This window comes from Takifugu rubripes, chromosome 16, assembly GCF_901000725.2.
Source record: "Takifugu rubripes chromosome 16, fTakRub1.2, whole genome shotgun sequence".
Lineage (NCBI taxonomy): Eukaryota > Metazoa > Chordata > Actinopteri > Tetraodontiformes > Tetraodontidae > Takifugu > Takifugu rubripes.
The window spans coordinates 12,855,748-12,881,684 of NC_042300.1; the positions used below are offsets into that span (position 1 = coordinate 12,855,748).

General features: G+C 49.8%; 2 long non-coding RNA genes across 2 annotated transcripts; one reads left to right on the forward strand and one right to left on the reverse strand.

Annotated features, from left to right (window-relative positions):
* The first annotated feature begins 18,502 nt into the window (after positions 1-18,502).
* LOC105418595 (uncharacterized) lies at positions 18,503-18,774 on the forward strand. The gene is made up of 2 exons (XR_965728.2): positions 18,503-18,545; positions 18,619-18,774. It is a non-coding gene; the product is annotated as an uncharacterized lncRNA (long non-coding RNA).
* A 75-nt stretch (positions 18,775-18,849) lies between these two features.
* On the reverse strand, positions 18,850-19,915 carry LOC115253021 (uncharacterized). The gene is made up of 3 exons (XR_003891341.1): positions 19,819-19,915; positions 19,589-19,663; positions 18,850-19,223 (listed from the first exon to the last, which is right to left on the reverse strand). It is a non-coding gene; the product is annotated as an uncharacterized lncRNA (long non-coding RNA).
* Between the last annotated feature and the right edge of the window lie 6,022 nt (positions 19,916-25,937).

Consider the following 25,937-nt stretch of genomic DNA (forward strand, 5'->3'; position numbering starts at 1 on the left):
TTTAGTAACGAGGACAGTGGAGCCAAACAAGTCCCCAGAAAGAATGTACAATCAGCCAGAGAACGAGAATGACGGGAGGGGGCAGAAACAAAAATAGACAAGATAACTGGAAGGAGGCAACTAGCGTGTGAGGGCAGAAGACTGTGGAGACCCTGATGTTTAGCTGAGTCGCTGTCTTCTGTTAGCGTAGCTGGAGTCGCGCGACTCCCAGTTTACTGGTTTAACGTCTTCGTCGTGACTCTCAGCCTCTTGTTTCAGAGAGAAAGATGGACCGCGTGGTGGCCGGGACCCCCCCAACGTCATGGGGAACCTCCCGTGCTCCCAGTTTTAACATGGAACGAGGGGTCTGAAAGGTCCGAAACAGCTTTCTTGTTCTTGACCTTTCCATAATAAAGTTTGCCCACACTCTCCTGAGGCAACAGTAAGTGACGTGTGTAGGTGTTCACTTTATTCTGCTTTTCACTGTCATGGGCGTATTTCCTCCTACAAACAAGGTTAAAAAGAGAAAAAACCATCATGGCCCCCTGCTGAGAGTGGAAAGAAATGTTGACAAAATGAGCGTAGTGAAGGAAAAAGTGCCGCTTTTTGTTCATTAAACGTGCTCAGTCAGCCTCCGTCGGCGTGTCAGCTCGTCCCGTTAGCGCCACGTCAGATTCTCTATTGTTTTCACATCAGCTCCACTTGACTCGTCTCAGATCTGCTGCTTCCTCTCGTAGCTGTTCGCTCTGAAACTTCATTACACGCGCCCGCCGCCGGTCTCGCTGCATTTGTTCCTGGCCTCCAGTCTCTTTGACCTAGCTAACGGCGCCTGCTACGGATCAAACAATTTAACAAGATGTCTGTAATTAGCGTTCAGCCGAGTCACATTTGGACAGAAATGAAATGTTGCTGAAACTGAGCGATCGTGAGCTCGGGGTAAAAGTGGGCAGGAAACAGAGTCATTTTGTAACTGAATACACGTTCAAGAGTCATCGCAGCAGCCATCTCCCCACCAAAGAGGTCTACTCACGTCACGTTATCTCAAGCCACGCCTCCACCCTAATTAGGGCTCCGAATCACCGGAAATGCCGATCCTTTGTCACAGCTAGCAAATGTTAGCATTAGCATTACACTGAGAAGGGAGGTGGATATTTGACAGTGAAAAGCAGAGAACCTGATGGAAGCTCATCACTTGGTGATGTGACCCTGGGCCTCCTGCCTCCACACATTAGCCCTGACCAGGGAGGTGGTGAGGGGTCCAGAGAAACCCTCTCCTGCCCTCTCCTGCCCTCTCCAGCCCCCACCTGCCCTCTCCTGCCCTCTCCAGCCCCCACCTGCCCTCTCCTGCCCTCTCCTGCCCTCTCCAGCCCTCTCCTGCCCTCTCCAGCCCCCACCTGCCCTCTCCTGCCCTCTCCAGCCCTCTCCTGCCCTCTCCAGCCCTCTCCTGCCCTCTCCAGCCCCCACCTGCCCTCTCCTGCCCTCTCCAGCCCTCTTCTGCCCTCTCCTGCCCTCTCCAGCCCTCTCCAGCCCTTTTCTGCCCTCTCCTGCCCTCTCCAGCCCTCTCCTGCCCTCTCCTGCCCTCTCCAGCCCTCTTCTGCCCTTTTCTGCCCTCTCCTGCCCTCTCCAGCCCTCTCCTGCCCTCTCCAGCCCTCTCCTGCCCTCTCCAGCCCTCTCCAGCCCTTTTCTGCCCTCTCCTGCCCTCTCCAGCCCTCTCCAGCCCTCTTCTGCCCTCTCCTGCCCTCTCCAGCCCTCTCCTGCCCTCTCCTGCCCTCTCCAGCCCCTCTTCTGCCCTCTCCTGCCCTCTCCAGCCCTTTTCTGCCCTCTCCAGCCCTCTCCAGCCCTCTCCAGCCCTCTCCAGCCCTCTCCTGCCCTCTCCTGCCCTCTCCAGCCCTCTCCTGCCCTCTCCTGCCCTCTCCAGCCCTCTCCAGCCCTTTTCTGCCCTCTCCTGCCCTCTCCAGCCCTCTCCTGCCCTCTCCTGCCCTCTCCCTGCCCTCTCCAGCCCTCTTCTGCCCTTTTCTGCCCTCTCCTGCCCTCTCCAGCCCTCTCCTGCCCTTTTCTGCCCTCTCCAGCCCTCTCCAGCCCTCTCCTGCCCTCTCCAGCCCTCTCCTGCCCTTTTCTGCCCTCTCCTGCCCTCTCCAGCCCTCTCCTGCCCTCTCCAGCCCTCTCCAGCCCTCTCCTGCCCTCTCCAGCCCTTTTCTGCCCTCTCCTGCCCTCTCCAGCCCTCTCCTGCCCTCTCCTGCCCTCTCCAGCCCTCTTCTGCCCTTTTCTGCCCTCTCCAGCCCTCTCCAGCCCTCTCCTGCCCTCTCCAGCCCTCTCCTGCCCTTTTCTGCCCTCTCCTGCCCTCTCCAGCCCTCTCCTGCCCTCTCCAGCCCTCTCCAGCCCTCTCCTGCCCTCTCCTGCCCTCTCCAGCCCTTTTCTGCCCTCTCCTGCCCTCTCCAGCCCTCTCCTGCCCTCTCCTGCCCTCTCCTGCCCTCTCCAGCCCTCTTCTGCCCTCTCCTGCCCTCTCCAGCCCTCTCCAGCCCTCTCCAGCCCTTTTCTGCCCTCTCCTGCCCTCTCCAGCACTCTCCAGCCCTCTCCTGCCCTCTCCAGCCCTCTCCAGCCCTCTCCTGCCCTCTCCAGCCCTCTCCTGCCCTCTCCAGCCCTCTCCTGCCCTCTCCAGCCCTCTCCAGCCCTCTCCTGCCCTCTCCTGCCCTCTCCAGCCCTCTCCAGCCCTCTCCTGCCCTCTCCAGCCCTCTCCTGCCCTCTCCTGCCCTCTCCAGCCCTCTCCTGCCCTCTCCTGCCCTCTCCTGCCCTCTCCAGCCCTCTCCTGCCCTCTCCTGCCCCCACCTGCCCTCTCCAGCCCTCTCCTGCCCTCTCCTGCCCCCACCTGCCCTCTCCAGCCCTCTCCAGCCCTTTTCTGCCCTCTCCAGCCCTCTCCAGCCCTCTCCTGCCCTCTCCTGCCCTCTCCAGCCCTCTCCTGCCCTCTCCTGCCCTCTCCTGCCCTCTCCAGCCCTCTCCAGCCCTCTCCTGCCCTCTCCTGCCCTCTCCTGCCCTCTCCTGCCCTCTCCAGCCCTCTCCAGCCCTCTCCTGCCCTCTCCAGCCCTCTCCAGCCCTCTCCTGCCCTCTCCTGCCCTCTCCAGCCCTCTCCTGCCCTCTCCAGCCCTCTCCTGCCCTCTCCTGCCCTCTCCAGCCCTCTCCTGCCCTCTCCTGCCCTCTCCTGCCCTCTCCAGCCCTCTCCTGCCCTCTCCTGCCCTCTCCAGCCCTCTCCAGCCCTCTCCTGCCCTCTCCTGCCCCCACCTGCCCCACCTGCCCCGCTGATAAGGGAAGATGGAGCGATGATGGAGGAACAGTCTTTTCATCAGGTCCAAACTGGAACAATCTGTGTACGAACGATTTATTTCCGGGCTTTTTAGGAGGAGCTAAAGTAGAACTTTTCCCTTCCCAACTCGTCCTCCGTGTGTTTCTGCCCAGAATAATTCAGGTATCGACTGGAAAAGTCACCGTTTCTCCGGCTGTTCTATAAATGTAATTATAGATGTAATTATTCAGCACTTTCTTACCTGAGAGCGTTTCTTTAAAGAGGCTTGGAGCTGTTTTCTCAAGGTCAACACCTCTGACAGGATTTATGGAGGTTTCTTACACAACTTCTAACGAACCTTGAAGCTCTTCCTGGTGACTGATCCCGTCTGCTCTGATATCCGGGGGGGGGGGGGGGCTCATTTCTGCAGCTCCATTAAATAAACATCGCTGCAGTCTCTCCAACTCTGAGTGAAACTGTGTCACGTTCAAAGGGCGAGAACTTCCTGCTGGATCGTGTCAGGATGGAGCTGAGAGCAGACGTGCTCCTGGACGCTCATCCATGTTTGCTTGGAGACACATCCCAGTTAGAACCTTCGGAATCGACCTGTTGACCCACCGGGATCCTGCGCTGTGAATGGGTTAGGGTCGTGGCCACCTTCTGCTCGTGTCCCAATATCAACGTTTGCTCCTCGTCCCTCACTCAGGCTCCGACCGTCCAATCAGAAGGGTTCACTGGTTCGTTCAGAGCGCATATTGGACATTTTCCTGAGGGAATTTTTCCAGGTCCACCAGTTCCCTCCAAAACCCCAAAAACGACGGCCATTTAAAGTCACATGACACTGGATTGTCTGCAGGAGTGTGTGTCCCGAGATGGACACACAGGTTTATTCCTGCCTCTGGGGTCTCCAACACCCCGTGAGCCCTCTAGGACAGCAGGTGGTGGTTGATGGTGCAGGGAGCGAGGGAGCGAGGGGGCGAGGGGGCGAGGGAGCGAGGGAGCGAGGGGGCGAGGGGGCGAGGGAGCGAGGGGGCGAGGGAGCGAGGGGGCGAGGGGCGAGGGGGCGAGGGAGCGAGGGGGCGAGGGGGCGAGGGAGCGAGGGAGCGAGGGGGCGAGGGGGCGTGGGAGCGAGGGGGCGAGGGAGCGGCGAGGGAGCGAGGGAGCGAGGGGGCGAGGGGCGAGGGGGCGAGGGAGCGAGGGAGCGAGGGAGCGAGGGGGCGAGGGGGCGAGGGAGCGAGGGAGCGAGGGGGCGAGGGGGCGTGGGAGCGAGGGGGCGAGGGGGCGAGGGGGCGAGGGGGCGAGGGAGCGAGGGAGCGAGGGAGCGAGGGAGCGAGGGGGCGAGGGGGCGAGGGAGCGAGGGAGCGAGGGGGCGAGGGGGCGAGGGAGCGGCGAGGGAGCGAGGGAGCGAGGGGGCGAGGGGGCGAGGGGGCGAGGGAGCGAGGGGGCGAGGGAGCGAGGGGGCGAGGGAGCGGCAAGGGAGCGAGGGAGCGAGGGGGCGAGGGAGCGAGGGGGCGAGGGGGCGAGGGAGCGAGGGGGCGAGGGAGCGAGGGAGCGAGGGAGCGAGGGTGCGAGGGGGCGAGGGAGCGGCGAGGGAGCGAGGGAGCGAGGGGGCGAGGGGGCGAGGGAGCGGCGAGGGAGCGGGCGAGGGGGCGAGGGCGAGGGCGAGGGGGGGGCGAGGGGGAGCGAGGGGGCGAGGGAGCGAGGGGGCGAGGGAGCGGCAAGGGAGCGAGGGAGCGAGGGGGCGAGGGAGCGAGGGGGCGAGGGAGCGAGGGGGCGAGGGGGCGAGGGAGCGGCGAGGGAGCGAGGGAGCGAGGGGGCGAGGGGGCGAGGGAGCGAGGGGGCGAGGGGGCGAGGGGGCGAGGGGGCGAGGGAGCGAGGGGGCGAGGGGGCGAGGGGGCGAGGGGGCGAGGGAGCGGCGAGGGAGCGAGGGGGCGAGGGGCGAGGGAGCGAGGGGGCGAGGGGGCGAGGGGGCGAGGGGGCGAGGGGGCGAGGGAGCGAGGGGGCGAGGGAGCGAGGGGGCGAGGGGGCGAGGGGGCGAGGGGGCGAGGGAGCGAGGGGGCGAGGGAGCGAGGGGGCGAGGGGGCGAGGGAGCGAGGGGGCGAGGGAGCGAGGGGGCGAGGGGGCGAGGGGGCGAGGGAGCGAGGGGGCGAGGGGGCGAGGGAGCGAGGGGGCGAGGGAGCGAGGGAGCGAGGGACAGATGGATCATGGAAAACTCCTGTTGATCACAGCAGATCATGTAAAACAAGACAATACTTTTCCGTTATTCCGAAGATGCACAACAAATGCTACAAACTAAAGACACGAGTCCGTTTTCAGAGCTGTGACTTCAGTTCTGGCACGGTTGAGGTCCAGTGGGCTGGTGAATACGCCAGGAGGCGATAATCCCGGGGCTGAACTCCGAGGTTCTGGTGAAAGTGCAACGGGGACGTGGAACACATGGAGATCAAGCTGGAAGTTCGGAATATTTATTCCGCTGCCACCATCGGGATGCTTCACTTCCAGGGATACAGGTGGGTTCTGGCCATCTCCTCTGCTGGACCAGGGGGGAGCAGGACCTGCTGGAGAGCCGGGACACAGCTTCAGGTCCCTGTTTATCTCCGTTCCTCCTTCCCAGTAGTACAACAGCTTGCAGAGCGTCCAGGTTTATTCAGCATCGTCCCTCCTGCCATCTGCTCAGCCGTCCAACACAGAACTACAAAGGCACGTTCTCCTCCATCCTCGTTAAAGTCCAGTCAAGCAGCAGCTTGAAACACCAGAACCTGCTTCACTTGGCTCCCTTTCAGGAGGTTCTGATGTTGTCATTATAACGTAGCCTGCAGCTAAACACAATATTGTCCCTGCTACGCTGGGACACACACCAGCCGGCGCCGCAGCTGATGAAGGGATGTGTTCTTTAGCAAATGTGCATGTTCAACGTGTGGCCAGACCCTGTCGGGACGTGTGAAGGTCCCAGACGACACCGTGAGTCACGGGTTTTCATCCGTCCATCTTCTCCCACTTCCTCCCTCCACCCGAGCATGTCGAGAGCTCGTCGCACGGCTAAAGTACCGGGACCAAAAACTGTTCACACTCACACTTGAGGGCTGCTAGCGACGCACCGCAGACGGGACCTGGTGACGTGTTTAACCAAGACTTTAACTCACTAAAGAAAGATAAGATAAGATAAGATAAGATAAGATAAGATAAGATAAGATAAGACAAGACAAGACAAGACAAGACAAGACAAGACAAGACAAGACAAGACAAGACAAGACAAGACAAGATAAGATAAGATAAGATAAGATAACTGCCTGGTGAAAAGTATGCGAAGAACAGCTCCATAGGAAGGGAAGTGAGAAAACAGAGGTCACAAGAGGGTACAGGTCAGGAGAGGGTCCAGGTCAGGAGAGGGTACAGGTCAGGAGAGGGTACAGGTCAGGAGAGGGTACAGGTCAGGAGAGGGTACAGGACAGGAGAGGGTACAGGTCAGGAGAGGGTACAGGTCAGGAGAGGGTACAGGTCAGGAGAGGGTACAGGACAGGAGAGGGTACAGGTCAGGAGAGGGTACAGGTCAGGAGAGGGTACAGGACAGGAGAGGGTACAGGACAGGAGAGGGTACAGGTCAGGAGAGGGTACAGGTCAGGAGAGGGTACAGGACAGGAGAGGGTACAGGTCAGGAGAGGGTACAGGTCAGGAGAGGGTACAGGTCAGGAGAGGGTACAGGTCAGGAGAGAACCACGTTTACCACAAAGCTGATGAAACAATCAGACGCTGGTGAACAGAAGGGAGCAGCTTTTGAAGAGTGTTGATTGGTGACCAGCTGCAGGTGTAACTAGTGAACCATAAGTGAACTGACCACGCCCCCTAGAGAGACAACAAAGGCACCGAAACACAAAGTTACCTGCTCACCTCCCCACCATGTTGGACTGCAGAAGAGAGTGAGGGAACACAGGGGGAACACACTCACACAGGGGGAACACACTCACACAGGGGGAACACAGTCACACACAGGGGGAACACACTCACACAGGGGGAACACACTCACACAGGGGGAACACAGTCACACACAGGGGGAACACACTCACACAGGGGGAACACACTCACACAGGGGGAACACACTCGCACAGGGGGAACACACACACACAGGGGGAATACACTCACACAGGGGGAACACAGTCACACACAGGGGGAACACACTCACACAGGGGGAACACACTCACACAGGGGGAACACACTCGCACAGGGGGAACACACTCACACAGGGGGAACACACTCACACAGGGGGAACACACTCACACAGGGGGAACACACTCGCACAGGGGGAACACACACACACAGGGGGAATACACTCACACACAGGGGGAACACACTCCCACACAGGGGGAACACACTCGCACAGGGGGAACACACACACACAGGGGGAATACACTCGCACAGGGGGAACACACACACACAGGGGGAATACACTCACACACAGGGGGAACACACTCACACACAGGGGGAACACACTCACACACAGGGGGAACACACTCGCACAGGGGGAACACACTCACACAGGGGGAACACACTCACACAGGGGGAACACACTCGCACACAGGGGGAACACACTCGCACACAGGGGGAACACACTCACACAGGGGGAACACACTCGCACAGGGGGAACACACTCGCACACAGGGGGAACACACTCACACAGGGGGAACGCAGTCACACAGGGGGAACACACTCACACACAGGGGGAACACACTCACACACAGGGGGAACACACTCACACACAGGGGGAACACACTCACACAGGGGGAACGCAGTCACACAGGGGGAACACACTCACACACAGGGGGAACACACTCACACACAGGGGGAACACACTCACACACAGGGGGAATACACTCACACACAGGGGGAACACACTCACACACAGGGGGAACACACTCACACACAGGGGGAACACACTCACACAGGGGGAACGCAGTCACACAGGGGGAACACACTCACACACAGGGGGAACACACTCACACAGGGGGAACACACTCACACAGGGGGAACACACTCACACACAGGGGGAACACACTCACACAGGGGGAACACACTCACACAGGGGGAACACACTGACACAGGGGGAACACACTCACACACAGGGGGAACGCAGTCACACAGGGGGAACACACTCACACAGGGGGAACACACTCGCACACAGGGGGAACACACTCACACAGGGGGAACGCAGTCACACAGGGGGAACACACTCACACACAGGGGGAACACACTCACACACAGGGGGAATACACTCACACACAGGGGGAACACACTCACACACAGTTAGTAAAAAATATATTTCAAGGAATCATAAAATCACCGTGATGTGTCAACAGACATGAAGGACTCCTGTTGAATTCAAACACCTGTATCACTGACCACAGTAGCCCGGCCAGGATCGGAACCGTCAGCCTGTAAATAATGTTGAAGTTTGTGTTGTAGGTCTGTTGCCCCCCAGTCCTGAAAGGCTGGAAGCGGAGAACTATTTGAAGTCCTAGTCCGTGTTTCACCTGGCGAGAGGTTTGGAGGTGACTGCAGCTCCAGTTCTGCCCTCACAGGGACACAGCTGCTTTGATGTAACCGTGCTTATAACATGAAGAAGAGCACTAATGGTGCGACCAACACTTTTGCCCCGTTCACCAACAGTTGCCTTGTTTTCTGCCCTCTACCTGCCCTCCTGCCCCGGGCAACACAAAGTACCTCGTAAATGCAGGAGAATTCAGTTTTTTGGTCATTTCGATATCAATCCTGCATTTTCCCACCTTCCTTCCTTCCCATATTTTCCCTTTACGCTCCTCAGTTTTTCTGAATCTTTTCTGTTTATTGCCTTCCCCAAACCCCCGTCTTCATTTCCTTTTGTCTCTGGCTTTATCGCCATCTCCTTTCCTCCTCTTCCAGAGAGAAATCTGTTGCCATGTTGCACTTGCCCCAGAGTTCCATAAATCAGGGACAGCCCAAAGAGAGCCCCCCCCCCTCGTTTCTGAGTGGTAGCGCAGCTTTCAGAAGTGGAGTGGCTACACAGGTCAGTTATGGCCAGCCATCAATTTTACACACACATAAATGGAGCATCACTGCTGGTCATAAAACGTGCACATCGCCGCCGTGCACGTCAGTCCTCGCCGTCCTCCCACAACACACCTCCCCCATCTTGTGCTCACCATCTTTTCTTTGTAAAAAAAACAGGTAGATAAATAAATGTGCAAGATAACCTCTGTGTGTTGGTTGCACTTCATTATTTCCACTCTTGATTAGTTCTTTAAACTCACTCATTAATAAAAAGGTCATTAATCAAAACCACTGAATCTAATGAAGTCAAGTATTTCAAAGGGCAGCGTGCTGTGACAGGATTTAGCTTAGCTTAGCAAACATGAACCACCTGTTCAGAAGGTATCTGTCTGCACGGTCGTGCCAAAAAAGTGAGAGAGTACCAGAAGTTTTTACTGAGGATTTAGGAAAATGCTCCTTTTTATTCTCATTCTTAAAAGACAGCATGTTATAGAGAAAGGAGAAGAGCATCTGTCCACCCTTTCTGTTCGGATCTGCAGGAAGCAGCGGTGGTTGGGGGACTTTCCGCAGCAGCAGCAGAGCTCGGAGACCTGAAGCCATGTGACAAGAGCTGAAACGCATCATTAAATAGGGGAAAGGGACCTTGCTCCACTTCTGAGATGAACCCTCCCAAGAGCTGCCCCACTTTCCTTCTGACAAGATTTCCTCCAATTTGCTATTTTATGTCTCTTTATGACCTTTTACATGACCTGGAAACAGCCCTGGAAGAGAGATCTGCTAAGGCAAGCTAACTCCTGATAGCTCTACAAAAACACTCAGTTCTGTCCTTGTGTGATTTATTTTTAATACTTGACTAAATTATGGAAGTGCTCCACTTCTCCTTTTTGATCATTCTTTGTGTTGAAGTACAACACAGCATAATAATTCATGTAAATGGAATGTTTCTTTTTTATGCATCTAATTTTTGAAAGCTCCATGAGCTGCTACCTGATTACAGCAAAGGTCCTGAAGTTTGTTATTAGCATTAGCAACTCTTGTTGGTGGGTGTTTGTCCCTGGTAGCTTCTCCTAAAGCCTCCTCCAGACTGTCGTCATTAGAGCTCATCATTAATCAAGATAAACCTCTGAAGGGGCGTTGGACGTACATCTTTGTCCTAGCATTTAGCAGTTAATGCTTCTACTACTTCCTGATCCCTTTCTATTGCTTCTTTAATAGACATAGGGCGTAGCACATTATTGGATGGCCATCCCAAATTTCTGACACGTCCTTGAACCCGAGCTCCGCGTGTACAGCGCTCATGCTAGGCAGGTCTTCAGAGACAGGCACAAATCTTTGTTCTCCTCATTTCATTGTGTTTTTGTGTTGCTGAAGATAAACGGTGGACACTCCCGATGCTGTCTGAGGGGGAGCTTCTTGGAGGTAAACTCAGCGCTCCCGTGAAGAACGCGATCGGACCGTTAAGCTACACCATCTGATCAATGGCCGTTCAATTCAATAAGGAGGCGTGCTGGCCCGATAAAAGACTTTCTTGAGAGATTCTCTATTGTATCCTTGCTCATTACTTCTCAGAGATAAATCCCCAACTTCTGGACAGAAAGAAGAGCTTTGGGGAAGGATGGTGGAAGGAGAGGAGCGTTCAATTCAAGTGAAGGATGAGGAGAGATGGAACCATGAAATAGAGGAAACAGCCTCCTACACCCCTGGGCTGAGGGGCTGAGGGGCTGAGGCACAAGGCCCAGAAGGAAATGCAGAAAACCAATTTGAGGCTTCAGATAAATACGTTTAGCATTAGACGTGCAAAAACCAACCGACCAAGGAGTTATGTAAGTGGTGCCCCTCTGTAGTTGCTGTTTAGGGCAAATAATCAGTTACCCTGGTGGAAACATGTCTTCTATGTAAAACACAGACAAAATGTCCTTTAAACCTTTTAAATTCAAGGCGAGTTTCCGGGACGCTCACGTCTCTGCGTCTCTCGCACAGTGAGGCTGGCTGCATCTGGAAGATCACACAGAATTGATTAGGAAAGCACCAGCTTGCCACTGATGAATTCTTAATAGATCCCGAGGCCTCTGGGAGCCGCCACATGAGCGCGTTGGCCTACAAACCGAGACGCGGCAGGAGAAACCGTGCAAGCATGGTGTTGCAGTTCTGGATACCTGTAAGAGGGCGAGACTACAAGTGGGACTGGCTGATGGATGTGAGCCAGGCAAAGACCAGATAAAGATCACGGCGCTGAATTAAAACGTGCTGAATCGGCTGGAGCAAACGGCCCCGGGGAGGTATTTATGGCGTCAGCTCAAGAGGCGGCATCATGAAATCCTGTGATATCAAATTTAAGAACGGCCCTGAGAGACCCTCCAGGAAGATCAACGCAGTCATGGAGATGGGAGAGCGTCAGAAATCGGTGACAGCTGATCCGCCATCGGACGTGTCTGCTTTTGAGGACAGTGTCTCAGGGGGGACCCACATGGAGAGGTTATCGGAGGCGCTAACGCACAGACCATTAAACACTAATTAGAATCCAATTACTGAGCAGTGACGTCATCAGATGCTGCCTCGGCATCTGGGGATCGATACCCGGCAAACAGAGATTCCGGAGGTGCTTCCTGACAGTTCGGATTCCTGACAGACAATCTGATACAAACCAATAAGTTGAGACACTCTCGTCAGGAGAGACTCACACAGCGGGTCGACGACGGGTGGGTCCATGGGGTCCGTTAAGGACCGCCCACTGTTGGAGACGGGATCGGAACACAATCGTTAGGCCTTCGATTGACATTTCAATATACATCCAAGTCTCAGGAGTGTTTTTGTGTTTTTGTCACAACAGTGCAACACTGTTGTATCAAAGTCCAATAATCTCATTTCCTCATGTCCATCTAAGATATATAAGAAAAACAAGTCCATCACAGGAACACCACATGAACAGGATGTCTGTGTAACAGAGAAAACTACCTTGGACACATGAACAGGAGCATCCTGCTGATAAAGCTCGTTAGCTACAAGTAGCTACAGCATTTTACACAGCTTTAAATTGGTGTTATGACTCCCCACCCCTTAGTTATATCCAGGGGGCGCTAAAACCAGCACCTTTAAGAATCTCTCATCAGGATAGAAGCACTTCTGCCCTCCCTTCTCTCAGGCTTTACCGGCAGAAGGAGGCTCCACCGTATATGTGCTGGTCCTGCTCGAGGTTCTTCCTGTCAAAGGGGAGTTAGTGGGGGGGTCGGGCCCTGGGGTTATGTAAAAGATTAAATTCCTGATCACAACTAGACTTTTCCAACCAGAGTTTAGAATACAAAAACACACATCTCCTTAAAAGTGTTAGGTTTGACTTCCTCCTGCGTTCTTTTACCTGGACTAAACACATGTAGAAGTCGGGTTCTATGTTTGGAAATAGATGTTCACATTGTTGCTCAAACCTTCAGTTCTGTTGAGGAGCATCGCGGAGAGGAACCCCTCGTGGACTCCTGTGCTAGAACCTTTCATATACACATTCATATTTAAAGAGAGTCAACAATTTATCTGGTCCACAGGGTTTTTCCCCACAGCTTCTCTATCAGGAGATAAATGCTCATCTTGTCTCCTCCAAACAAACAGATATCTGCCCTCCAGGATTCTGTGTGAACGTGCACAAGTCCCAGACCCTCTCCAACCCGTCCAGCATCCTCGACAGGCCTGTGCTGGGATGAACTGGGCCGTTATAAACACCAGTGTGGACTTTCAGGGGCGTCTCCATCAGGCAAATCCTCAAACCTGATGTCAGATAATGGAGCAAATGTCAAATCATCCTCTGAATCCATCCTAATGTCAAGAACAACAAGGCTTTGTTTCGCGGAAGCCTCTTGAAAGCCGAACACATTAAAGGCTCAACATTGCAGCCCGGTTCTGTTGGAGACAATATTGACGGGGCGGAAGGAACCTCACCGGACCGCGGCCCAGATTCGGAACAGTACCACTTAATCCACTTTGTGTTTGTACCTCAGACAAACAGCATCACCTGCATCAGTAATATAAAAACCTGCAGGTCACACACACACACACACACACGCGCACACACTCACATACACACACACACGCACACACTCACACACACACACGCACTCACACACACACACACGCACTCACACACACACACACACACACACACACACACACGCACACACACACACGCGCACACACTCACATACACACTCACACACACACACGCACTCACACACACACACACACACACACACACGCACACTCACACACACACACACGCGCACACACACACACACACACACACACACACACACACACACACACACACACACACCTGTCCTGTGGTGTCAGGTGTGTTAACAGTGAATCGCCTCCGAAAATGGTCAGAAAATAAAAATAGGCATGTTTGCGCTGTCTCCATACTCCCAGGACCACCATCATTCCTTCTTCCATTGTGCGTGTTTTCCAGGTTTGCCCTTTTTTTTTTAGATCCGGATCCAGACGAAGGCCAGGATCTGGAGCGTCCTAGACCTGAGCAGCTAAACTTTCCAGATATTTATGTCCTGCACCAGCGCATCTGCGGCTCTTTGACCCATAGAGAGTTCTACTGTTGTATGTGTGGGGGTATTTGTCTCTTGCCTCTTTCATTCGTCTGTGCATTTTCAACGTGCGCGGTGCTCTAATGTATGCGTGCCAAGGCAATAAAACCCAGTTTTATTCTCTTATTCAAGCGACCTTCTGTCAAAAGACCCAGAGTGCGTCGTGAAAAGGCGATAATTGTGTCTCTGGCGGTCCGAGACGTGTCGGCGGGGGACGTTGTCCACGTCCTGCAGGCCCTCCTAATCACACGGTACAGACGGACGACCACGGGTTCTGGCGCCGCCGGCCTCCCCTCACATGTTCATGAATGTACTTAGAAGGTTGACAGGAGATTGGAAAGTCTGCAGAGGGAACGCAATTAAATTTGTGGCTTCTAAAATCATTTTCTCAGACACCTTTGATGGAGCTGCAGTTTTATCAGGACTTATTGAACTGGATTATTGAATTCTCAAAGAGAAGAGTTAAACTAGTGAGCCCTGTGCTTTTACTCTTCTATTAAAATATGAGAAATCACACCCAGATCTCATATATGGAATCATACACGAGCTCAAGGAGCCGTTGAGCAGGAGGCACCGGGAGCTTCACGCACCACATCAGAATAGGAAATAAAGCAAAGTAGTGTTACATGAAATAGACATTTTGATGAACCTGTGGTCAACCTGCTCTTGTGTCTGTGACGTTGCTATGACAACAGTTGTGGGATACATTGCGTTCCGACTGCTGCTGCTGGGGTGACGAGTGTGATGGTGGAGGGAGCCGAATGAGCTCCTGATGAATGATTTCTGACAGGAGAAGAAGGAGCCGATTCCACTTACTGTGAATGAGTAAAGAAAGATTTTGGCTATTGTGGCTGATGCTCTCCTCCAGCTGTTCCTCTTTGCTTCGCTCCACTGTTTTCCCCATCACAGAAGGTCACCTCCAGGAGTTCTCCCACGTTCTCACAAGTACGACTCGTCCCAGGGTAATAAAACTCCGCTCCTCGCTTTATAATTCCGAACCTTCTGGCTACCAGGCAGGAGGCTTTTAAAGGAATCATCCTGATGTATGCAGAAACAGAAGTGGAACGCTCTCTAATGGGATTCATTACGGCTTTTCTGGAAGTGCACACTTGAATCACGTGTGCACGTGTTGTGCTGAGGGCACGAATGCTCCTCTCTTTGACTCACCTTTATTTAAGATCTCCTCGTGTCCTCCTTTTCTCCTGCCTTCATCGCGCTCATCACCGCTGAGCTCTCACAGCATGTCAGATTCTGGCCCAGGACACGCTGGAGAGGAATATTTGGACTTCCCACTTTCCTCCATGTAATTCTGATCACATTGGAAGTATGGAAATGGGTTGTTGGTGGAGAGAATCGGCTGTGTCCAGAAGGGATGGAATCAGTCTTGGTGCAGGAATGATGCGTTTTATGCCTGGTGTTTCGGGTCCTTGCTGGCCTTCCTCATGTAGGAGAAGCACCGGGGCTCCAGGAAAACAACAGGAAGTTGAACAGGAGCGATTAAACATTAATGAGACTAAATGAATGAGAATCATCTCATTCGGAAACGTGTGCCGATGTTTGCAGCTCTGTTTGATACCACCCACCAACGTGAGCCTTTTGAGGACAGACAGAACGGCCTCAACACCGGCAACAGACGCCTCACAAGCGAGGAAAGGTTAGCGTGACACGTCTACGACCATTGAAGATCTCCCATGATTCCTGAAATGATGCCAGCCACTGTGCACCTCATCACTAGGATCTAGGAACAGCTGGTCCAAACTAAGGTTCGTTTCAGATCTGAAATAAGATCATATGAGAGAAACTCAAGATCATGTAAATACATTTACTCCAGATACTCTCTCCACTGTTCTGGACACACACACACACACACACACACACACCAGTTTAGGTGGTTTAGGTGACCAAATGTGATCGACATCTTGAACTTTTACATTATTGTGCAATTTTGTCAGTTCTCCATTCCTCCTGTTTCTCAGTTTACCTTCTTCCTCATTTTGTATCCTGTCCTGTCTCTTGTTAAGTCCTTGGCTAGGGGCTGTGCAGACATGCTGTTAGCTTGTTAAGCACTCCCATCTGATAAAGGTCAAACCCCCTTTCACCTGCAGCCTTGCAAGAAACATGGCCAAGGACATTGAATGTGTGACTGAATGCTGAATGTCTAATTGCTAATCTAGGTTGTCTCCCAATAAATCTCAGCTAAGACTCACATGCTCTCAAATTTACCAGCCAAAATCAACCGAGGTTTCAGTGAAACAGGAAGGTGACTGGAGAAGGGTATTGTTCCTGGATGCAGTGTGTCCTCACAATGTCCTAAAGGTTACACAGTGTGCATTTCATACCTGGGCCTTCTGTGGGGATTTACATGACTTAATCCACTTCCTAATCCCACCACTATCATGTTGGAATTATAGAAACCATCAAAACTATACAGAGCACCTTGACATGGTGTGGCATTAGAGAATGAGACGTTCCACACAGAGGGTGAATAAAATTTGTGATGTAGCAAGAAACCCTGTTTCGACAGCTCAGTCAGTCAATATTTATCTAATAACCTGACACAAACCTTAATATGAAATGAAATATATCATTCTTAGTAGATATACTGTTAATATACAAAATACATCCTCCATTCTTTGCAGAGGAAGACTTCAATGACTTTGTCATAGAGGTGATGTCTTTGTTTCAGTTCAACCAGTAAGTCCTTTTCTGTTGCCATGGGGCTAAGGCAGCGATCCGGCTCTTCCCAGTCTTGTGCTGGGAACATACGCTTGAGGGAAGAGAATGTCCACTCGACAGGTGGATACAGGTAGGGGCAGTCATGCTATTCATGCTATTACAACCAAAACTAGAAAACTATAAAGGTGCTAAAAAATCTAAAGCTTCTTCTATCAGTATCCCAATGTGTTGTGGAGGTTATTGTCCAGGAGCCTTACTGCCCAGGGATAGAAAGTGTCTCTGAGTCTGTTTGTTTGGCTCTTCAGGACCCTGGAACTCCTGCCAGAGGGCAAAAGGTCGAAGAGGCTCCTGCCAGGGTGGGATGGATCAGCCAGGATCTTCCTTGCCCTGTTTAACCCCACTGAGTCCGCAATGTCATCCAGGAATGGTCTGAAAATGGTGATAAAATCTTGGCCCAGGCAGAGACAAGCTAGCTAACGTAAAGGTTGGCCAACCTGTCCTTATATACAAAAGCTGCTCCACCACCATCACACTCAGCACCGGTGTGCCACAAGGTTGTGTGCTGAGCCCGTTCCTCTACTCTCTATTCACCTACGACTGCAGACCTGTACATGGATCCAACTCCATCCTCAAGTTTGCAGACGACACAACGGTGATCGGTCTCATCAGCAACAACGACGAGACAGCCTACAGAGAGGAGGTAGAGCGCCTGACCACATGGTGCGCTAACAATAACTTGGTCCTCAACACCAGCAAGACCAAGGAGCTCATCGTGGACTTCAGGAAAGCAAGAGGAGGCACACAGGACCCCATCCACATCAACGGGATGGCCGTCGAGCGTGTCTCCAGCTTCAAGTTCCTGGGGACCCACATCTCAGAGGACCTGTCCTGGACCACAAACACCTCCAGCATCATCAAGAAGGCTCACCAGCGCCTCTTCTTCCTGAGGACACTGAGGAAGAACCAGCTATCCTCGGCTGTCCTGGTGAACTTCTATCGCTGTGCGATAGAAAGCATCCTGACCAACTGCGTGTCAGTCTGGTATGGAAGCTGCACTATCGCTGAGCACAAGGCCTTGCAGAGGGTGGTGAAAACTGCCCAACGCATCACAAGGACTACACTCCCTGCCATCGGAGATGTCCAGAGGAAGCGCTGCCTGCATCGAGCACGCAGCATACTCAAGGACTCCTCCCACCCCGCCCACAGACTATTTTCCCTCCTGCCCTCTGGGAGGCGCTACAGAACCCTCAGGACTCAGACCAGTAGACTGAGGAACAGCTTCTTCCCCAGAGCGGTGTCCCTGTTGAACTCCTGCTGACCCTTACACACTCCACACCTCACTACACTACAGCAGTTTACACAACAACTCACTAGCTTAGTAACCAATGTAGCTACTGTTTAAACCTGTCCTGCGCACTCATGCACTTTATCATCTGTATACACGTAATTTATAATTTGCACATCTCCTCTATCTTATGTAAATAGCTAAATAGCTCCTGCACTTATAGTCCAAGGCATTTAATGTAAACACCATCTGTAAAATATGTTTATAGCACAACCCGGCAAACAATTGTAAAATAACCGCCATACTGTATTTATTAAGTTATTATCCTCACTTGCTGCTTCTTTTGCACTTCTGGTTAGATGCTAAACTGCATTTTGTTGCTCTGTACCTGTACATGTGCAATAACAATAAAGTTGAATCTAATCATCTAATCTAATCTAATCTTATGTCAACCTTTTCTGGAGAAGTCTGCTTTAAAAATAGGTAATTCAGCATGTCCAGAACAATTCTTTTCTTTTTTGTCCATAGTCATCATGTGTTAATGTGTTTACATCACTACAAAAGTGTGTTGTATGGTGTTTCCTGCAGGGGGCGTGGAGGAGCTGATCATTTCCCACAGCTAGCACTGCAGGCAGGCGCACCTGTCGGCAATCTACATCAGGCCACCTATTTAAGGACGGAGCGCCTGTCTGCCAGTGTTGGAGAGTTTTGGTGGTTTCCCATGGTAGAGCTGACTCCTGTTTCCTCTTCTTTGGTTGTTTGCAACTTGTTGATCTGTTTCTCCCTGCTCGTTTGAGGTCTCCACGCTGCCCTGCTGGACTGTAGAACGTGCAGGACCTGACTCCTGTGTTGGCTCCATGCTGGAGGTCTTTGTGTGCCCCGGAAGACCGGATGAGTGCCTCCCTGCGGTCCAGGAGCCAAATTGATCTTTGAATAAAAACTTAGACTTTTTACCACTGCATTCTACCTGCTTTTGGGTCCTGGAAAAAACCCAAAACCTAACAAACCTAACAATTTTGCTTGGACCAGCAAATCAGAGGATGGAAATGTGATTGGTTAAGGAATCAATGCCTGATAGAAACTGGACAGCAAGCAGAAAGTGTTTATTGTTGCTGACACACCCAGAACCCGTCACAGACATTAAATATTATTTAAATTATTGAACATTTGTTAAAGAACACTCATAATACTAAGACAACTTCTCAAACTGGCTGCTATCCAACCAGGTTGCTCCTTCAGCAATCATGATGTGCGTGTCAGATGTTTGCAGCACCTGGTGTGGACCCACCCAGAGGCAATGTTTCCTTCGCCTGCTGCTGGGATTCTTTATCATGATCCAGTTGCCTGGCTTAAGATCATGTAGTGGTTTGGATGGAGAGGATGGGAGGTGTTCCTCAACCTGCTAAGAGAGAAAACCACTTCTTAGTTTTGCAACCTTTTATCTTCACACAAACTCATGACCTCACTAAAGGTTCAATTCCTCCGTTTGCATCTAAGACAAAAAATATAAATGGATGCAGATGCACTAGTTCCAGAGGTCACATGATCTCCTGAAAAGGCAGAGCTTTGAATTCTAATTATAATAAGCAAGTTTACCAGGTGCAGGAAAAGAACAAGGAGAGTATAAATGAGACTTCAGTAAAACATGATCAGTCATCCTGATAGACAACTGAAAATGTAAATGAAATTCTCAGCTATCTTTCATGGCATTCTAAACAAAAATGAATGCTTTTAAAAAGGTTAATCGACAAATGGTGTCTGGAATACCCTTGCTGAAGGAAGGGGCAATTCTGCAACCTCTGTGGAATTTTGGCCTTGGTCCATCTCCATTGGAGGTCCCATCTAAAAAAGTAAAATATAAAGGTTGGACACAATTCTATTAATGTTTGTTAGGTTTGAGTAAGGATATCACTATAAACTGAAGTACTCCACTGGGTGGTCAGTTAATCTGGCACCAGTGCTCACAAGATGAATCTGTTACACTAAAATTCACCAACCTGGTTAGAATCATGGCAGGGGACAAAGCCAGTGATCAGAGAGCTGCCCTGGTGCTGCCCAAAGTCTGAAACAGTTCATATAATCCTTTTAGATTATGTCTCACAATTTAGTAGCACATGAATTTACAAGTTCAAGACACTTCTTAGCCATTTTTGTGCTGTGTGTGACAGCCCCTACTACAGTGATGGGACAAGTTCAATTGTGCTTGCCTGGGACCATGTAGCCAGGAGCTAACACATCTGGATTTTCTAGAATCAAACGAGTGGGTGATTTGGATCAAGATTTGAGGCCACCCTTGCATGATCCTTTGTTGGAGTCAAAAGTATATCTCATATCATGACTGGAATAGTGATCTTCTGGAGGGACCTTGGTTTTACAGTGCGTCACAAGGGGGATGGGGGTGAGTAATTCTTCATCTAAGCTGTTTTCTGCCAAAACAGCAAAATACAAGATGCCAAATCTCTGTTCAACTTTCCTGTGGACTTCAACTTTAGCTGCAGAGTGATGAGGATTACTATATGGCGTCAATGTTGCAGTCATTGACCAGTCGCCACAGTTTCATCGGGAAGATGTTTTCCTTCAGTGACAACTGTAATTGTTGCATTTTCAGATCTGTGAAGAGAGAAAACACTCAGATTTAGACAACATTTTTAGTCCCAAATCTGTGTCAGGCAGTTCCTAAATGAACTTTAAAAAGACAACAACATCATATGGAAGATAACAACCAGGAAGTGGAAGACTTCTGTATATGGCTGTAGATGTCATCCTCTGTCTTTAACTGTACTTCAAATTATTAATGAACTTCAAAGAATCCAGACGGGACAATGTCAATTGTTTTCACCGCTGGGTCAATGTTGAGTCATGATGATAGCATCAGCAACAATTTAGTAGAAGGTTTAAGGATAATCAGCTCACCAGATTGAGGGAGGGGTGACTGGGGCAAGTGGGGCTCAAGAGAAGATCCTGCACCATTGATGGAATCAGGGAATTCTGGAGGGACTGTGGGTTCAGAGGGTTGTGTGACAAGGTGAGAGGGTTCCTTTTGATCTTCATCCAAGTCTTTTTCTGCAGAAAATTATGAAAGGTGGAAAAGTCTGTGTACTACAAGGAATCAACAGCAGAAGGTGCTGAGGATGACTAGTCACCACTGAAAACTCACCATTGTGTAGATCTGCATAACCGTCGTCGTCATGCAGATCACGATACTCCCTCCACCTCTCTGTCAGATCCGTCTGGATATATTCCTTCATCCTGTTACATTTTGGATTACATCTCCTCAGAAGGGGAAGAAGTTCAGGTTAGCTCCGTTGGAAGTAGGGGTGGAAATAATGGTGGGTGTTGGGCTCGTCTCTATTGAAAGGCCTGGATTTCTTGAAGCCATAAAAATTAAGCTGGCGTACAAAACTGGAGGAGCTGGAGGCTTTAAAGCCGTTCAAAGAGAAAAACTCCTTTTCCATTAGGCCCTTATTGACCATGATCCCGTCGCCCTGCTCGTTCCAGACGATGGCGTCAATGTTGCAGTCATTGACCAGTCGCCACAGTTTCACAGGGAAGATGTTTGCATTCAGTGACGACTCCATTTGTTGCATTTTCAGATCTGAAGAGAGGAAAACCGTCACAGTATAACTTCTGCTAGCTTAAGCTTAGTTTACAGGGTTTGCCTTTAAGGATTTAATAATTTTTTTAATTACAGTGCTTCTGATTTTTACTCGTTTATTTACCTTCTTGTTCATCAAATTAATATTTAGATTGACTAGAGGCCTTAATTTAAGATTAAGCTTTATTTACATCCTGCAAGAACATAAGACAATTTTACTTGGCAGCAGTTACAATATAATGGAAAAAATAATTTAATTCATAAAGTTTAGTTAAAAATGTTATTTATGAAATGGCCGTACCATCCGTGGGCACTGAATAAAAACACATCAATTACTAGTTTCCTCACATTTAGCTGAATGTGACAAAGTCTAAAAGTAAATATAAATCTAAATTTTACATCTAAATATAATATATAAGTTAAACATAAATTTAAATATTTTATATGAATGTAAATGTGGGAAATTGAAATTCAAATGTAAATGTTAAATATTGAATGTCTCCCCAAGTGTAAAACTAAATCTCCACCTCAAACAGTGCATCAGTCATTCTGATTGCATAATTACATAATTGTGCACTGTGTTGCTGGGAGCTTTATTTCATAGGGTGCTGTTGGACTATGGTAAATGGTCACATTTACTTTCAGTCTGTTATATTTATCTAAGGTCAGGAAACTAGTCATCACATCTATTTAAACCAGAAAACTAGCGATAATGGAAATGGCTGTTGTAGATCTCTAGAGATTTTTATCATAAATGGCTTTGATCAAAAAGTAACAAGATGGTATGTAACATATTACAACTGCCAATATATTGCATATACTCTACTACTGGTACTGGTTATCTATATACTACTGGTACTGGTTATCTTGTACAGTTATTTTTAACTTGAACAACCTCCATTAAAGGAGAAGGGGCACACTCAGTCCTGCTCCCCCGACATGGTCGAGGAGGCACAAGGTTGCTTTGGGTTTAAGTTACAATAAGTTGGAAAAATCTGCTTGTTATTAATTTAAAAAAACAAACCATTTTAGATAAACAATATTGCTCTTCCTCACATTGCTTCAATCAAATTCTCTCATTCTACAAATACTTTATCTAAAACAACGACATCTTTGCTCGGGAATATGCAAAGGTCACGATGCCGTCATTTGTCAACGTTGGCTTCTAATGACGTCAACAATGTACGTGAAATGTGATTGATGAGCAGCTCACCTGATTGAGGGAGGGCTGACTGGGGCATTTGGGGGTCTAAATCATTAATTATATCCAACACCCTCAGTCCACCTACATCTTTGATTTGATTACTTTTGATCAAAGCTCAAAGGATATACACAGTTCAAAGAATCAAAGTGTCACGATGTCATAATTTTTCAACTTTATGTCATAATGATAACATCGCCAACACTTTACTGGAAATGTGATTGATGAGCAGCTCACCTGATTGAGGGAGGGGTGACTTGTGTATGGGGCTCAGAAGGAGATTCCCCACCAATAATGGAATCAGGGACTTCTGATGGGACCGTGGGTTCAGAGGATTGTTTTCTGAAGAAAACAGCAAAAATATAAGATGTGAAATCTGTCCAAATATCCTTATGATGCTGCTTTATTGCCAATATGCTATCTTAATGTGAGTTCTCTTCAGGATGATTTAGAATCCGCTCAGCTTCGGCTCATTATGGTTACAGAAGAAGCACCGTGGGGGGGCACAATTAGATTTAATGCAAATTATGTAAACACGGTTGAGAGGAACTAACAGTGTTGGTTCGCTGCCCAAAGAATGACGTGGTTGACAGAGACAGCAGGTCTTCTAGAGGCTGTTGAAGACATAACTGATGGAGCTGCATCCTCAGCTTTTCATGTCATCCACAGGCAGATTCTCCTGATTCCCGTTAATTAGACACATCTATTATTTTATTTTTTGATCTTGAGTCCTTAGATACCCTGATACCCTGCTCACCACATTCGTCTAACATTGAGCTGGTCTGGCACTAGTCAGCTGTTCCAGGGCGTTTGTGGCCACCATTCTCACCCGGAGAGTCAGCCTGTATCTAGGCCAGCCCTGATGGAGAGGCTTTAAAACTATTTTTTCATGTTTTCAGAATGTCACCACTTCCCCCTGATTTAAGTCACACGTGTGGTTTGATTTCACTGATATGATTTGATAAGGTGCTACAGAGGAAAAGGCTTGTTTGGGAATCACCCACACACGAGATGAGACAGGTCGTCAGACGCTGATAGAACTGGGACTGATGCATAGGTGCTGCATCCAGGAGCGTTGTCATCTCGCATCTTCTGGCAACAAAAGGTGGAGAAAAATTCCACTGTTCTTTGTTGGAGTATAACAAGATCAATTGGGAATCTCCCAGTAGAAAAGACCAGAAAACAAAGACTTGTGTATCTGGGACAGATAATGTGGCAGCTACAGAGAGGAAGAAAAGGCAACAGATGCAAGTGACACACTAAAGAATTAAATTCATAAAGAGTTGTTCGAGATGACAGAAACTGAAAAACACAAATACACAAACTCTGCAACAGTATGCAAATAGATCCGGAGCTTGTTCGAGGTTAAATGTGCAGCTCTCTCTTTGTAATTATGGCTCAGAGGCTCCAAAGAGGTATCTGAAGATGCTATTGTGCAGTCTGGGTTAGAACATTTAGGGTTATTTTAATGATGACTTATGTTTGCGTTCTGTACAAATTTTGGGGAGAAGAATGATGCAGAGGTAATTAAAAGAAGATGAAAGGAGGAGGCAGCTGGCAAGTTCACCACCTTTTCTTTATAGGTTTTAATATTCAAATGCTTTGGTTTTACGTGGTTTGTAGAATTAAAGCGACAAAAACAACAGAAAAGTTCACCAGTGGAAGCCGAGACGAGTTTTGTAAAACTTAAATTGAGTTTGTTTGTTTTTCGTCTGCAGGTTGGATGAGACAGCAGACATCATGGAATAGTAGAGAAGAGGGAGCGATAGAGCAAGTAAAGGATTACTTGGTACAAAAGTCAATAAACAAGGCTGAGGGGGGAAAATTCCAAATATTGTGTTTGTTCAGTAGTAAATGGAAAAGCAGATCCCTCAGAGTCCTTTAGACCACCAGAGCTTCTGCTGAGAGGAGACAGGAGAGGTGGGAACAAGCGCAGGAACGTGACCATTACCGGCAAAATACAAAATACAGGTGACTGATGGAGTTTAATACACAAAGATGGAACAGCACCATGTCAGCGCACTGCTACAGTGCTGCTGGTTTCTCTCACTCTCGTTTCCCTTTTGTCTTGTTATATGACGTGTTTTGTTCTCTATTTTTACACGTTCCTGCATTTGCATTTGGGCTGTTGCTAATCATCTTTCTTTTAGGGGCAAAACTTCCAAAGAAAGGATCTTTAAGTCTTGAAGTTTTTATCCTGTGAACCAGTTGAGGGCTCTTAGCAGGGAAGAAACGAGAACCTGGCCTCCCCCAGGCCTAATTGATCATCAGTCAATGCAGTGGGTCCGTCCCCTGTAGCCTCTGTTCAGCACTTGACTGCAGTTCTCAGTATCTCTCCCTGCCAGCGGGCCCAGATAGAGTCATTACAGCTGGAGACGCTCGGAAATGACTGGGCTAAATCACCGACTCACCTGCAGCACTCACTGATAAGCTAGTAAAGGGATGGAAGGGGGTGTGTGTGTGTGTGTGTGTGTGTGGGCACTGACACGTTTTATCACATGACAGCTGATCCATTATTTAAAACTTTTCCAACATTTTCTCTCTTTAAGGTTCCCTCTCATCTTAATCCCCCAGCTCATGATGAATGATCTGTGGTTCTGCTGCTGCAGCTCGGAGAACTCCTGGAACTGCTGTCCCAATTAAAACGGAGGGGGGACGGCAGCACCGAAGAGGGTTCCTCTACTTCCAGTAGATGGATGATGGATGGATGGATGGATGGATGATGGATGGATGGATGGATGGATGGATGGTTGGATGGTGGATGGATGGATGATGGATGGATGGATGGATGGTGGATGGATGGATGGATGATGGATGGATGGATGGATGGATGATGGATGGATGGATGGATGATGGATGGATGGGTGGATGATGGATGGATGGATGATGGATGGATGGATGGGTGGATGGATGATGGATGGATGGGTGGATGATGGATGGATGATGGATGGATGGATGGGTGGATGGATGATGGATGGATGGATGGATGGTTGGATGGTGGATGGATGGATGATGGATGGATGGATGGTGGATGGATGGATGGATGATGGATGGATGGATGGATGGATGGATGATGGATGGATGGGTGGATGATGGATGGATGGATGATGGATGGATGGTAAACCATAAACAAACAGAATGACATTGGAATTCAGTGGTGGGAAGTACAGAACCACTAATTCCCGACCCTCTGATTTCTGTCATATCATATCAAATGATATAATATAATATAAAATGATATAATATAATATAATATAATTATAAAGCCGACTGAAGCACTCGCTACACTCTGAAGCTGACAGGAGCAGCCATGTGAGAAA